Raw genomic sequence first — 14,604 nt, 5'->3', positions numbered from 1 at the left:
TTTTACTAGGCATGATATTCTCTAGGTTCATACACATTGTTGCAAATTGCAGAATTTCATTCCTTTTTATGGCTGAGTAATATTCCATTATGTATATTTGGAATACACACACACACACACACACACACACACATCTTCTTTATATATTCATCTGTTAATTTAGAGGAAATTCTTTCAGCTTTTCATCATTTCACCACTGAGTGTGATGTTAGCTGTGGGTTTATAATAACTGGTCTTTATTATGAGCAGATATGTTCCTTTTACACGAACTTTGATGAAATTTTCTATCATGAATGGATATTGAATTTTGTCACATGCTTTTTCTGTGTCTATAGAGATGATCATGTGATTTTTTTTTTTAAAAATTGGGGTATAGTTGCTTTAAAATGTTGTGTTAGTTTCTGCTGTACAATAAAGTGAATCAACTATATGTATACATATATTCTCTCCCTCTTGGGCCTCCCCCAACCCCATCCTATCCATCTAGGTCACCACGGAGAACCGAGCTGAGCTCCCAGTGCTATACAGCAGGTTCCCACTAGCTGTCTATTTTACACATGGTAGTGTACTTTATGTCAAACTTAATCTCCCAATTCATCCCACCATCCATTCCTGTGTCCACATGTCTGATCTCTACCACTGCATCTCTATTCCTGCCCTACAAAATGGTTAATCTGTATCATTTTTCTAGGTTCCACATATATGCATTAATATACGATATTTGTTTTTCTCTTTCTGATTTACATCACTCTGTATGACAGACTCTGGGTCCATCCACATCTCTACAAATGACCCATTTTCATTCCTTTTTATATCTGAGTAATATTCCATTGTATATATGTACCATATCTTCTTTGTCCATTCATCTGTTGATGGACATTTATGTTGCTTCCATGTCCTGGCTATTGTAAATAGGGCTGCAATGAACATTGTGGTACATGACTTTTTGAATTATGGTTTTCTCAGGGTATATGCCCAGTAGTGGGATTGCTGGGTCATATGGTAGTTCTATTTTTTGTTTTCTAAGGAACCTCCGTACTGCTCTACATAGTGGCTGTATCAATTTACATTCCCACCAACAGTGCAAGAGGGGTTCCCTTTTGTCCACACCCTCATTGTTTGTAGATTTTTGATGATGGCCATTCTGAACAGTGTGAGGTGATACCTCGTTGTAATTTCAGTTTCCATTTCTCTAATAATTAGTGATATTGAGCATCTTTTCATGTGCCTCTTGGCCATCTGTATGTCTTCTTTGGAGAAATGTCTATTTAGGTCTTTCACCCATTTTTCGATTGGGTTGTTTGTTTTTTTGATGTTGAGGTGCATGAGCTGTTTGTGTATTTTGGAGATTAATCTCTCGTCAGTTGCTTTGTTTGCAAATATTTTCTCCCATTCTGAGGGTTGTCTTTTCATCTCATTTATGGTTTTCTTTGCTGTGCAAAAGCTTTTAAGTTCCATTAGGTCCTGTTTGTTTATTTTTGTTTTTCTTTTCATTACTCTAGGAGGTGGGTCAAAGAAGATCTTGTTGCGATTTATGTCAGAGTGTTTTTCCTATGTTTTCCTCTAAGAGTTTTATAGTGTCTGCTCTTACATTTAGGTCTTTAATCCATTTGATTTTATTTTTGTGTATGGTGTTAGGGAGTGTTCTAATTTTATTCTTTTACATGTAGCTGTCCAGTTTTTCCAGCACCACTTATTGAAAATACTGTCTTTTCTTCATTGTATATTCTTACCTCCTTTGTCACAGATTAGGTGACCACAGGTGCGTGGGTTTATATCTAGGCTTTCTATCCTGCACCATGGATCTATACTTCTGTTTTTGTGCCAGTACCATACTATTTTGATTACTGTAGCTTTGCAGTGTAGTCTGAAGTCAGGGAGCTTGATTCCTCCAGCTCCGTTTTTGTTTCTCAAGATTGCTTTGGCTATTCGGGGTCTTTTGTGTTTCCATACAAATTGTAAAATTTTTTGTTCTAATTCTGTGAAAAATGCCATTGGTAATTTGATAGGGATTGCATTGAATCTGCAGATTATTTTTGATAGTACAGTCATTTTCACAATATTGATTCTTCCAATCCAAAAACATGGTATATCTTTCCATCTGTTTGTGTCATCTTTGATTTCTTTCATCAGTGTTTTATATATAAATTTGGATTTTTGTTTTTTGTTTTTTTTGCTTTTTGTTTTTTTTTGCGGTACGTGGGCCTCTCACTGTTGTGGCCTCTCCCGTTGCGGAGCACAGGCTCCGGATGCGCAGGCTCAGTGGCCATGGCTCACGGGCTCAGCCGCTCTGCGGCATGTGGGATCTGCCCGGACTGGGGCATTAACCTGTGTCCCCTGCATCGGCAGGCGGACTCCCAACCACTGCGCTACCAGGGAAGCCCTATAAATTTGGATTTTTAAAATTTCTTCTCTGATGGCCGTGGCCAGGACTGCCAAAACTATGTTGAATAATAGTGGCAAGAGTAGACATCCTTGTCTTGGTCCTGATCTTAGAGGAAATTCTTTCATTTTTTCACCATTCAGAATGATGTTTGCTTTGGTTTTGTTGTGTATGGCCTTTATTATGTTCAGGTAGTTTCCCTCTATGCCCGCTTTCTGGAGAGTGTGTATCATAAATGGGTGCTGAATTTTGTCAAAAGCTTTTTCTGAATCTACTGAGATGATCATATGGTTTTTATTCTTTAATTTGTTAATATGGTGATTCACATTGATTGATTTGCATATATTGAAGAATCCTTGCATCCCTGGGATAAATCCCACTCGATCATGGTGTACGATCCTTTAAATGTATTGTTGGATTCTGTTTGCTAGTATTTTGTTGAGGATTTTTGTGTCTATGTTCATCAGTGATATTGTTCTGTAATTTTCTATTTTTGTGATGTCTTTGTCTGGTTTTGGTATCAGAGTGATAGTTGCCTCGTAGAATGAGTTTGGGAGTGTTCTTTCTTCTGCAATTTTTTGGAAGAGTTTGAGAAGAATAGGTGTTAGCTCTTCTCTAAATGTTTGATAGATTCGCCTGTGAAGCCATCTGGTCCTGGACTTTTGTTTGTTGGAAGATTTTTAATCACGATTTCAATTTTATTACTTGTGACTGGTCTGTTTATGGTTTCTGTTTCTTCCTGGTTCAGTCTTGGAAGATTGTATCTTTCCAGGAATTTGCCCATTTCTTCCAGGTTGTCCATTTTATTGGCATATAGTTGCTTGTAGTCGTCTGTTATGATCCTTTGTATTTCCGCGGTGTCAGTTGTAATTTCTCCTTTTTCATGTCTAATTTTATTGATTTGTGTCCTCTCCCGTTTTTTTCTTGACTGGTCTGGTTAATGGTTTATCAATTTTGTTTATCTTCTCAAAGAACCAGCTTTTAGTTTCATTGATTTTTGCTATTGTTTTCTTTGTTTCTATTTCATTTATTTCTGCTTTGATTTTTATGATTTCTTTCCTCCTACCAATTTTGGGTTTTGTTTGTTCTTCTTTGTCTTCTTGGTTTAGGTGTAAGGTTAGATTGTTTATTTTAGATTTTTCTTGTTTCTTGAGGTAGGATTGTATTGCTATAAACTTCTCTCTTAGTACTGCTTTTGTTGCATCCCGTAGGTTTTGGATCGTCATGTTTTCATTGTCCTTTGTTTCTATAGATTTTTTTATTTCCTCTTTGATTTCTTCAGTGATCTCTTGGTTATTTAGTAGTGTATTGTTTAGCCTCAGTGTGTCTGTATTTTTTTACAGTTTTTTTTTCCTGGAATTGATTTTTAATCTCATAGTGTTGGTCGGAAAAGATACTTGAAACGATTTCAATTTTCTTAAATTTACTGAGGCTTGATTTGTGACCCAGGATGTGATCTGTCCTGGAGAATGTTCCGTGTGCACTTAAGTACGAAGTGTATTCCGCCACTTTCCGGTGGAATGTCCTGTAAGTATCAATTAAGTCTATTTGGTCTGTTGTGTCCTTTATAGCTTGTGTTTCCTTATTAATTTTCTGTCTGGATGATCTGTCCATTGGTGGTAGTGGGGTGTTAAAGTCCTCCACTATTATTGTGTTCATGTCAATTTCTCCTTTTATGGCTGTTAGCATTTGCCTTATCTATTGAGGCGGTCCTATGTTGGGTGCATAAATACTTATAATTGTTATATCTTTTTCTTGGATTGATCCCTTGATCATTATGTAGTGTCCTTGCTTGTCTCTTGTAACATTCTTTATTTTAAAGTCTTTTTTATCTGATACGAGTATTGCTACTCCAGCTTTCTTTTGATTTCTGTTTGCATGGAATATCTTTTTCCATTCCCTCACTTTCAGTCTGTATGTGTCCCTGGTTCTGAAGTTGGTCTCTTGTAGGCAACATATATACGGGTCTTGTTTTTGTATCCATTCAGCCAGTCTGTGTCTTTTGGTTGGAGCATTTCATCCATTTACATTTAAGGTTATTATCAATATGTATGTTCCTATTACCATTTTCTTAATTGATTTAGGTTTGTTTTTGTGGGTCTTTTTCTTCTTTTGTGTTTCCTGTGTAGAGAAGTTCCTTTAGCAATTGTTGTAAAGCTGGTTTGGTGGTGCTGAATTTTCTTAGCTTTTGCTTGTCTGTAAAGCTTTTGGTTTCTCTGTCGAATCTGAATGAGATCCTTGCCGGGTAGAGTAATCTTGGTTGTAGTTTTTTCCCTTTCATCACTTTAAATATATCTTGCCACTCCCTTTTGGCCTGCAGAGTTTCTGCTGAAAAATCTGCTGATGACCTTATGGGGATTCCTTTGTGTGTTATTTGTTGCTTTTCCCTTGCTGCTTTTAATATTTTTTCTTTCAATTAAATTTTGGTAGTTTGATTATTATGTGTCCTGGTGTGTTTCTTCTTGGGTTTATCTTGTATGAGACTCTCTGTGCTTCCTGGACTTGTGTGGCTTTTCCCTTTCCCATGTTAGGGAAGTTTTCGAATGTAATATCTTCAGATGTTTTCTCAGACTCTTTCTCTTTCTCTTCTTGTTCTGGGACCCCTATAATTCGAATGTTGGTGCATTCAGTGTTGTCCCAGAGGTCTCTGAGGCTGTCCTCATTTCTTTTCATTCTTTTTTCTTTATTCTTCTCTTTGGCAGTTATTCGCACCATATCTTCCAGCTCACTTATTCGTTCTTCTGCCTCAGTTTTTCTGTTATCGATTCCTTCTAGTGTATTTTTCATTTCAGTTATTGTGTTGTTCATCACAGTTTGCTTGTTCTTTAGTTCTTCTAGGTCCTTGTTAAACATTTTTTGTATTTTCTCAATCCGTGCCTCCATTCTATTTCCAAGATTCTGTATCATCATCTATTATGGTTAGTCTGAATTCTTTTTCAGGTAGGTTCCCTATTTCCTCTTCATTTATTTGGTCTTGTGGGATTTATCTTGCTCCTTTGTCTGTACTATATTTTTTTGTCATCCCATTTTTTTTGATGGGTGCGGCTGTGTTCCTGTCTGGCTGGTTGTTTGCTGTTAGGCTTTCAGCACTGGAGTTTGCAGGCAGTTGGGTGGAGCCAGGTCTTGGTGTCAAGATGAGGACCTCTGAGAGAGCTCACACCGATTAATATTCCCTTGGGCCTGTAGTTCTCCGTCATTCCAGTGGCTCGGACTCGGTGCTCCCACCACTGGAGCTCTGGCCCAACGTCTGGCCTGAGAACCAAGACCCTGCAAGCCGTGTGGTGCAGCAAAAAAAGAAAAAAAGAGATGTAACAAACCAAAAGGAGCAGAACAAAAAGAAAGAATAAAAAATAAAGTTAGAAAAATAAAAATATGTTAGAAAAATAAAAATGAAGCAACAACAATGCAAAACAGAACCTCGGCAGAAAAAAAAAAAGGCTGGTAGAAGCCTTGGGCGGTTGGGGCTTAATGTCAGGACCTGCCTGGCTGGTAGAGGCCTTTGGGAGGTGGGCCTTAGGCTCAGGACTCATGCAGCCAGAGGAAGCCCCAGAGGGTGGAGGTTCAGGCCCAGGATTCCAGCATTCTTGCTGGGGTCTGAGCTGGCAGGGGACATGCTGGCCGTGTTCCCCTCCTATCCCCCGAAGGTCTCTCCTGATCCCCACTGATCCCCTCACTGGGAGTGGGCCCCTCAAGCATGGGAATCCCTCCTATCCCACAGCTGCCCCTCAGGGGCTGGCCCCGTCCCACCTCCACTTTTCCTCCCCACTTTCCCTCCCATGTCCTCAGGACCCGCCCAGCTGGAGGGGCCCTGGAGGGCAGAGGTTCAAGCCTGGGACCCCAGCAGGCTTCCTGGGGCCTGAGCAAGTTGGGGAGATGTTGGCTGCATTCCCCTCTGATCCCCCAATTCCCCAAAGGTCTCTCTCCATCCCTGCTGATCCCATCGCCCTGAGTGGGCCCCTCTGACTGTGGGAACCCCTCTCCTCCCCCAGCCACCCCTCAGGCATGCTGGTCCCATCCCACCTCCACTTTTCCTCCCCCGCCTTCTTCCCTCCCACATCCTACCTGGTTGCACAAGCATTCCTCCCATCCCCTTAGGTGTCTGAGGTCCCCCACCAGCACCTGGTAGATGCCCTAGTTTTGAGGATACACGAACTCCACATCCTCCTACCCCATCATTTTGACTCTGCCCCCGGTCACATGATTTTTATCCTTCTCTTTGTTAATGTTGTGTTCCACATTGATTTGCGAATATTGAATTATTCTTGCATCCCTGAAATAAATCCCACTTGATCATGGTGTATGATCCTTTTTATGTATCAGTGGATTCAGTTTGCTAATATTTTTTTGAGGATTTTTGTATCTATATTCATCAAAGATATTGGCCTGAAATTTTTTTGGGGGGGATGTCTTTTTCTGGTTTTGGTATTAGTGTAATGGTGGCCTCATAGAATGAATTTGTGAGTGTTCCATCCTCTTCAGTTTTTTGGAATAGTTTGAGAAGGATAGGTATTAACTCTTCTTTATATGTTTGGTAGAATTCCCTTGTGAAGCTGTCCGATGCTGGACTTCGCTGGGAATTTTTTTTTTTTAATTATAAATTCAATTTCACTACTAGTGATCAGTCTGTTCAGATTGTCTGTTTCTTTCTGACTCAGCCTTAGCTTGCATGTTTCTAGAAATTTGTTCATTTCTTCTAGGTTGTTCAATTTGTTGACATATAACTATTTGTAGTATTCTCTTATGATTTTTTGTATCTCTGTGGTATCGGTTGTTATTTCTCCTCTTCAATTCTTATTTTGTTTATTTTTTTTCCTCTTTCATTTCTTCTTGATGTGCCTGGCTAAAGTTTATCAGTTTTGCTCATCTTTTCAAAAAACCAGCCCTTGGTTTCATTGATCTTTTTTTTTTGTTTTTAGGTCTCTATTTTATTTATTTCCTCTTTGATCTTTATTATTTCCTTCCTTCTGGTGACTTTGGGCTTTGTTAGTTCTTCTTTTTCTAATTCCTTTAGGTGGTATGTTAGGTTGTTTATTTGAGATTTTTCTTGGTTTTTTGAGGAGGGCCTGTGTCACTATAAACTTCCCTCTTAGAAGTGCTTTTGCTGCATCCCATAGATTTTGGAAAATTGTGTTTCCATATTCAGTTGTCTCAAGGTATTTTCTGATTTCCTCTTTGATTTCTTCATTGACTGTTGGTTTTTAGTAGCATGTTGTTTAGTCTCCAGGTGTTTGTTATTTTCCCAGTTTTCTTTCTGTAATTTCTAGTTTCATACCACTGTGATTGGAAAAAATGCTTGATATAATTTATATCCTCTTGAATTGGTTGTGACTTGTTTTGTGGCCAGCATTTGATCTCTTCTGGAAAATGTTCCATGTGCACTTGAAAAGAATGCGTATTCTGCTGTTTTGGGATGGAATGTCCTGTAGATATCTATTAAACCATCTGGTTTATTGTGTCATTTAAGACTATGGTTGCCTTATTGATTTTCTGTCTATGTGATGTGTCCATTGATGTAAGTGGAATGTGAAAGTTCCCTAGTATTATTGTTTTTTGTCAGTTTCTCCCTTTATGTCTGTTAATATTTGCTTTGTATATTTAGGTCCTACTGTATGAGTGCATATATGTTAACGAGTGTAATATCCTCTTCTTGTATTGATCCCTTTATCATTATATAATGCTCTTCTTTGTCTTTTGTTATAGACTTTGTTTTAAAAGTCTATTTTGTCTGAAATGAGTATTGCTACCCCCACTTTCTTGCCATTTCTGATTACATGAAATATCTTTTTCTATCCCCTTACTTTCACTCTGTGTGTGTCGCTCTGAAGTGAGTCTGTTGTAAGACGTGTATAGACAGGTTTTGATTTTTTTATTCAAACAGCCACTATGTCTTTTGATTGGAGCATTTAGTCCACTGACATTTAAAGTAATTACTGACAGGTATATACTTATTGCCATTTTACTACTTGTTTTCCAGTTGTTTTTGTAGTTCTTCTCTGTTCGTTTCTTCTTCTGTTTGTTTCTTCCCTTATGGTTTGATGATTTTCCTTAGTAGTATGCTTGTGTTTCTTTCTAGGTTTTTGGTATCTATTGTAGGTTTTTGATTTGTGGTTCATGTTGACCTATAACCATATCTACTTATTTTTAACTGGTAGTCATTCAATTTTAAACATATTCTAAAAGATACACCTGTTTTTACTCCCGTCCCCTACATTTTGTGTTTTTGATGTCCTATTTTACATCTTCATTTTTTTAATTGTAGTTATAATTGCTTTTACAATTTTTGTTTGTTTGTTTTTTTATTTTTTTTTTTGCGGTACGTGGGCCTCTCACTGTTGTGGCCTCTCCCGCTGCAGAGCACAGGCTCTGGACGCGCAGGCCCAGCGGCCATGGCTCACGGGCCCAGCCGCTCCGTGGCTTGTGGGATCGATCCTCCCAGACCGGGGCACGAACCCACGTTCCCCGCATCGGCAGGCAGACTCTCAACCACTGCGCCACCAGGGAAGCCCCTGCTTTTACAATTTTTTGTCTTTTAATCTTCATGCTAGTTTATTTAAGTGGTTGATCCTCAGTCCTTACTATATATTTGCCTTTCATTGTGGGATTTTTCCTTTCTTATAAATTTTTACTTCTTATTATAGCTTTTTCTTTAACACTTAAAAAAGACCTTTTAACATTTCTGTAGGGTAGCTTTAGTATTGATGAATTTTTTTAGTTTTTGCTTGTCTGAGAAGTTTGTTTTTATTTCAGCTTTAATTCTGAATGATAATCTTGCTGGGTAGAGTATCCTAGGTTGCAGGTTTTTCCCTTTAAGCACTTTGAATATATCATGCTGCTCCCTCTGGCCTGCAAAGTTTCTGCAGAGTAATCAGCTGATAGCCTTATGGGGGTTCCCTTGTATATGACTCTTTGTTTTTCTCTTGCTGCCTTTTAAAATTCTCTTTTTGCAGACTTCCCTAGCAGTCCAGTGGTTAAGACTCTGAGATTCCACTGCGGGGACATGGGTTTGATCCCTGGTCTGGGAACTAAGATCCCGCTTAACACGTGGCATGGCCAAAAAAAAAATTCTCTTTATTTTCTACTTTTGCCATTTTAGTTATGATATATCTTGGTGTGTGTCTCTTTGGGTTCATGTTGTTTGGATTCCCTCTGTGCTTCCTGTATCTGGATATCTGTTTCCTTGTTCAGGTTTGGGACTTTTTCAGCCATAATTTCATCAAAAACATTTTCAACCCCCTTTCTCTCCCCTGTCCTTCTGAAACCACTATAATGCCAATGTTGGTATGCTTCATGTTTTTCCAGAAATCTCTTAAACTGTTCTCATTTTTTAACATTTATTTTTCCTTTTGCTGTTCTGATTGGGTAATATCCATTATTCTATCTTCCAGATCATTTATGTTCTTCTGTATCACATAGTCTGCTATTCAGTGAATTCTTCATTTCGGTTACTGTATTCTTCAGTTCTGATTGGTTCTTTTTGTATATTTTCTAGTTCCTTGTTAAAATTCTCACTGTGTTCATCTATTCTTTTCCCTAATTTAGTTAGCATTCTTATTACTAATACTTTGAATTCTTTATCTTGTAAAGTGTTTATTTCTATTTCATTATTTATTTTCCCAGGGGTTTTGTCTTGCTCTTTCAATCAAGACTAGTTCCTCTGTCTTCTTACTTTGCTTAACTTTCCCTGTCTCTGTGAAATTAGATGAAACAGTTACCTATTGCAGTCTTGAAGAGGTGTCCTTATGTGGGAGTGTCTGTCTACAGCCTGTGTGTGCCCAGTGCCTTTGGTGGGAGAGCTGGATTTGATGTGAACAAAAGCCATGCGTTTCCTCAGGGTATGCTGACAGTTATCATCTTGCAGGAAGTAGGGTTGGAGATGGAGGAACCAGGGCCAGAGCCAAGTGTGAGGTGTGGCTTCCCCTCTGCTCATTGGCCATTAGCACCCTATTGGGGGCAGGGTCAGGTCCAAAGTGGATGGAGTAGAAGCCCTGAGGTTCGGGTCCAAGCTGTCTCTGTTCCCTTAAATGTGTTTGTCTCCCACTCCCAACACTGTACCCTTGCCCCAGAGAGGAGGAGTGCTGGAGGAAGAGGGGCCCATGCCAGCATGTGATGGGCTGGCCACAGAGGTCCAGGCTGCCTCTAATGTGCCCCCTGTGCAGGCACCAATAATGACAGCCCCGGCTGTGTCTGAGTCTCTGTTGTCCCTCACAGCCAGTTACTACCCCCAGCCTCTGCCACCCCAGCCCTGTTGAGAAGCTGTGCTGCAGGGTAAGCAGGGCTCCGTTTAGCACTGGGCATGTGTCAGGGTGTGGGTGCAGCAGTCTGGCTTCCGTCAGAGATCAAGACTACCCCTGATACAGTGCCTGTGTAAATGCCAGCAATGGCTGCCCACACTGTGCTCAGATGTTGCCCTAGTTCCAAGTTTCCTCTGCATCTCAGTACTAAGATATGAGCTCTCTCCCTGGTGATGGCAGCCCTTTCTCTAGTGTGGTAGAGTAAGCGGGACTGGAGCATTTGCTTGGCTCAGGCTGAGGCGTATGCTAGGCTAATTGCAGAAAACTGGGCAGCCACTGGAACCATCCTCAATCTGTCCTTGCCACGCTGCCTCAGGAGCAAGCCAGTCCTTGCATGTTCTTCACAGCCCTCCTGTTAGTTCCAACAGCTCTACAACCAGCCAAGGGGGCTTGTCTTCCCTGTGTCCGACACCAGGACTGGGGCGCCCAATCTATGGCTTGCAGGCAGGGGTCTCCTCCTATGTAATCTCCCTTTTCCTCTGAGTCCCCTCCCAGGGGGCACAGGTCCCTTCTCTTCCCTTCCAGATTCTGTGTGGATCTTTCTTATATCCTGGGTTGTATAGGAATCTTTCTGCCAGTTTCCAGTTAGTTTTCAGTGAGAATTATTTCACGTGTTGATGTATTTTTTATGTGTTCATGGGGGGAGGTGAGTTCCATGTCCTTCTACTCTGCCATCTTGATTGATTCTTTCTAACCAATTTTTTTTGACGCAGTAAACATACCTATACAATTGTTGTTCTTTAGTGAATGAGATTAAGTAGAATTCTCTTAGCTTTTGGTAATTATGGTTGATATGATGATAATGAATATAATATAATCATACAAGCAATGACTCTATTTAGTGTATATATGATCATGTCCTTGTGCTAAGTAAGCACTTTTCATTTCTGTTCCTCAACAACTCTTCCATATAGGGATTATAACATTTATAGATGAGGAAAATAGACCTCAGAAGGAGGTTAGATAACTGCTCAGTGTCTTGGTTTGAGAATAATGTTCTTTTGGCTAAACATTTATTTAGCAGGCAGTAAACATCATTACTGTTTAGGAAGTGATGTGTACTAAGGATAGTCTTTCAGACTGTGTACCCTGTAGTTGGCAAAGCTCTTAGGGTTTCATGGTAGGGTCCTATTACAGCAGGGAAATAGTTCACATAATCAAGGACTTTTGTTTTTTACTGCTACAGTCAGTCATCTGGAAATGGAAAGTATCACTTTAATAATTATATTACTTTCATAATAAATAATCCTACCATTTGGGAGTATTTCCTTTTTATTATTTTTTTCAAACAGAAATCTACTTGTTTCTGAAATTAAGTTTTTCTTCCTAAGAAATTAAGTTTTTCTTCCTAATTACCACTAAGAAGTGGTCGTTTTGTCTGTGATTCCATTATGTTCTCCACCCATCCTTTGCTATTCTAAGGCTCTGCTATCTATAGATGCTTATTAACTCATAAGAAGTGATTTTTCTCATTTCACTTCTGTAAGATATCATCATTAACTGTAGTTAGTACTGGAGATATAAAAAATTGTTGCCTGATTTGGTAGAAAGCATCTTTGTTTTTAGGCAGACATACCATGTACCTCCTATATACCAGTTATTAGCTGTGTGTCCTCTGACTAATTTACTTAACCTCTTTGAGCCTTATTTCCTCAAATGAGGATAAAATGGGATTACAAACAAAAGAGACCTAGCATAATGTCTACCCATGTAGGGTTCTTTAAATACCAGACTTGTTCCTGAAAAATTGGTTATAGTCAATGCCCTCAAGGAGGGTCTAAGTAGTCTTTTTAATTTCTCCTCTAAAACTCACATAATATATGATGGTGACTTACTTACTTAGTTTCTTTTTCCAGATGGTATCCTAACCCTTCACTGCTAAAGCTTTGGTACTTTTTTCTATATTTAAAGGAGACCACTTGGGATTGTTGCATATGTAGCCCCAAATCCATTCCCTTGATCCAAACCACTACTCATAAAGATAATTCTGAACCCACTATCAGACTATCTTATAGTCTGAATCCATTCAGGAGGCTATAACAATAACATAATCTGAGTGTCTTATTAACATCAATTATTTATTTCTCACAGTTCTGGAGGCTGGGAAGTCCATGATCAAGGCGCTGGCCCTTTCACTGTCTGGTGAGGGCCTACTTCCTGGTTCATAGCCAACTGTCTTCCTTATAGACAACTGTCTTCTCACTGTAATTTCACATAGCCAGAGGGCCAAGGTAGCTCTCTGTAGTCTGCTTATAATCCCTGGCATGAAGGCTCTACCCTCATGACCTAATCTCCTTCCAAAGACCCTATCTCCTAATACCACCACCTTGGGGATTAGGATTTCAACATATGAATTTAGGGGGGTGGGTACAAACATTCATTCTATAGCAACTACCTTCTTATGTTCCATTGTCCTCTAGAGGAATTGAGGCATCATGTCTAAGTATTTTATTTAATAAAGCCTGTGTCTTAATTGGTACCCCAATACTCCTTTCCTTTGCTTGGTTAAAGGCATTTCTCTTTCTTATTGTGTTTCTCTCTTCCCACCCCCTCTCTCTTTTAATGTTATAAAATCCAAATCCCTTATAATATTTTTATCAAAATTCACTTTTAAGAAACTTAACTGAAATATTGCAAATGAGATAAGAATTTAATACATTGTCCTTCTAACAAATAGATACTAGCCTCTTTAAATCTTTTTTGTAATAAGATGGGCATTCATAAGTCAAAAACCAATACCAGTAATCAGTTAACTTCCTTTTATTACAAAGAATACTTATTTCTTTATCCCTTCTTTTTCATCTCTCTTTCTTGTCTAGGGGATGAACCCACTATTTTATTGTTGCTTACTAGTCGTGAATAAGTGTTATTTACCATGTTTTCATTATAGATATTACAAATGTCTGGAGTTGTGGAATTTGTTGAAACTGACTGCATCACAGTTAATTTTGGTTATAAAAATATTCCTTTTTATGTTTGGTAATAAATAACTTTATGTTCATCTAAATAAGTATAAATAATCTAGTCCCCCTTGATGGACCTTGCTTAAGCCTTTCCAAGCTTTTTGTGTGTGTATTCATTATTTGTGGAGCTGCTGCTGTTGTGTCCTGTGATGTGTGTTTAAGTTGTAAAATATACTCAATTTGGTGGCCCTTGCCAGTCCACATTCAGTAATTTTGGGCTAATCTTTTGGTTTTTTGCCAGCATGCTATCTACGGAAGCCAGCCTGCCTTCTATGAAGCTATTTATTCTGTCTTCTAATTGGTATCATGTGTGAAGCACTGATGGCTGCCAAGAGTTTCAAGAATGAAAATATTCAGCATAGTTATAAGTCTTCTTCCCAGAAACATTTGGAAGAGATTTCTCTATTTCTCTGTAGATCCTTGACTATCAAATATAATTAAGAATATAGAAAGACAGCCTAAAACAGTGAAATTTTAAAAACGAAAAAGAATAAGAGTAAATTGAATAACCCTATGTTTAAGAAAATATTTACCTTAGTTGGAAAACCATCCAAAATTAGCGTTCACTGGGCTTTCCCATCCTTGCCTTTGTATAATGAGTGGAGCTCTTTTTCCTAAGGTTGACAATGGACTCTTCAGTTTTGAAAGTCATCATCATGAAATTCATTTGTCCTTGGTAGGGTCAGATTAAACCTACAATTACTACTGCTTAATCATTAATCATGGTCTCCAGTGAGAGATTGAAAGGAGGGATTCCATCTGAATGAAGACAATATATTGTCTTTTGTATCTGGCTTCTTTCACTTAACATATTTATAAGGTTCATTGGTGTTATAGCATGTATCAATGCTTCATTTCTTTTTATGGTTGAATAATATTTAATATGACTATCTTACATTTTATTTATCCATTCATCAGTTGATGGACATTTGGATTTTTGCTGCTTTCTGGTTATTATGAATAATCC

The 14,604-nt window shown here is 38.7% G+C and overlaps 1 protein-coding gene across 3 annotated transcripts in view; it reads left to right on the top strand.

The window, feature by feature from the left end:
- FOCAD (focadhesin) overlaps window positions 1–14,604 on the top strand; it is a 314,675-nt gene that overhangs the window by 149,798 nt on the left and 150,273 nt on the right. The gene's annotated exons all lie outside the window — the stretch shown is intronic.

Source organism: Stenella coeruleoalba, assembly GCF_951394435.1.
Source record: "Stenella coeruleoalba genome assembly, chromosome: 7".
Lineage (NCBI taxonomy): Eukaryota > Metazoa > Chordata > Mammalia > Artiodactyla > Delphinidae > Stenella > Stenella coeruleoalba.
The sequence above is the reverse complement of the archived record's forward strand: the minus strand, read 5'-3'. Positions and strand labels throughout refer to the sequence as shown.